The following is a 1,755-nucleotide window of genomic DNA, read 5'->3' on the forward strand; positions in this document are numbered from 1 at the left end:
CCGCCCCTCTCCCCCTGCTTGTGCTCTCTCTCCCACTCTCTCTCTCAAATAAATAAATAAAATCTAAAAAAAAAAAAAAAAAAAAAGGCTAGTATCTTCATTGGGAATTGGGACTTTTGTCTGATTTTTCCCCCCCTACTTAGATACCTAACTTCTCCAAACCACAGGGCCAGGCTATATTATTGTCCTGGTCACCCTCTGACCCTCTCATGTTGCAGTTACTGGAATTCTGGGAGTGAGCATTGTAGCTGCTGATCAGGCCCATTCCCAGATGCTCGAGGAAGGGAGCAAAGTGCTTGGCGCCCGCTCCCCTGTCCTCCGCTGGCTGAATGCCGAAATCCTTCACACTACCAGTTTCTGTGAACTGCAGGTAGAAGTAGCCACACTCCCCCGTGCCCCGTGCCCCTCAAAGCAGAAGCCCAAACAAGAATCCTCTGTTAGGTCTACGTATCTCTCCTGAGCAGTTGGCCTCTAGCTTGTTAGTATCCAGGTTAGCCAACGAGGTTTCCTCCGTTTTCATTGGTAAACCACTGTGCAGAGGGCGCTCTTATCACTCACGGCAGCACCCGCAGCAACGCGTTGGGCTCCTCCGGGCGCGCCCGGGCCTCGAAGCCTGGCAGGGCCGTGTCCTCGGGCGGCGGGGGACCGGGACGGGGGTGCGGGTGGGGCGGGGAGGGGTCCGCCGGGCAGCCAGCGGCGTCTGCCGGGGCGGGGTGCGGGGGGGTCAAGGCTTTCAGTTTCTTCTGGCCTCTCCCGGGTCTGGGGCTTTGAGCTCCGGCTGGCCCGGGACTCACCGCCAAATGGTCTCCGCGCCTCAGCCAGCAGCTCCCTAAAACTTTTATTTTTTTAAAAATAGTATTTTTGGGGCGCCTGGGTGGCTCAGTGGTTAAGCGTCTGCCTTCGGCTCAGGTCATGGTCCCAGGGTCCTGGGATCGAGTCCCTCACATCGGGCTCCCTGCTCGGCGGGAAGCCTGCTTCTCCCTCTCCCGCTCCCCCTGCTTGTGTTCCCTCTCTCGCTGTGTGTCTCTCTGTCAAATAAATAAATAAAAATTTTTAAAAAATAGTATTTTTTAATTTTTATTTTATTAAAAATAGAACTTAACCTTGAAAACACAAGTGGTCATGAACAAATGCTTATGATTTAAGGTTAAGTGCAAAGGGGCCAAAATAATTAAGACTACAGCTATTTAGTCCAACATTGTAAGCGACTGTACTCAGCTCACAGTATACGGTAGGCACCGGTAAAAGGACATCCCAATGCATACTGCCCTCTTGGCAGTGGCTAGCTCTTGAACCTCTCATCCTTTGCGCTCTTGCCCTTTACTTCTTCATTTTATTTATTTTTAGTTAATTTATTAAAAAAATTTTTTTTAAGTAGGCTTAAAAACGGGCATTCCCCTGGAACTCACGACACCAAAATCAAGAGTTGAGTGTGCCACAAATTGAGCCAGCCAGCCAGTCAGGCACCCAACTTCCTCATTTTAGACGTGTATTTCTTGGGGCACCTGGGTGGCTCAGTCGGTTGAACACCTGCGCAGGTGGTGTCAGAGGGGAGTCTGCTTTCTCTCTCTCCCTCTGCCCCTCCCCCGCTCATGCTCTCTCTCTCTCTCTCTCTCTCTCTCGCTCACTCTCTCTTTAAAAAAAAAAAATCTAGAAGTGTATTTCTGACTTGGTTTTCATTTAGATTCTGCCCTACTCCTGCCAAAATATACCCAGAGACTACTTTTCGTAATGCCTCTCCATATCTGACCTAGC

General features: G+C 50.4%; 1 pseudogene; it reads right to left on the reverse strand.

Annotated features, from left to right (window-relative positions):
* Nucleotides 1-218: 218 nt before the first annotated feature.
* LOC118018975 lies at nucleotides 219-520 on the reverse strand (annotated as a pseudogene).
* Between the last annotated feature and the right edge of the window lie 1,235 nt (nucleotides 521-1,755).

Source organism: Mirounga leonina, unplaced genomic scaffold (assembly GCF_011800145.1).
Source record: "Mirounga leonina isolate KUSES-001 unplaced genomic scaffold, KU_Mleo_1.0 Mir_173, whole genome shotgun sequence".
In the NCBI taxonomy this organism is placed as follows: Eukaryota; Metazoa; Chordata; class Mammalia; order Carnivora; family Phocidae; genus Mirounga; species Mirounga leonina.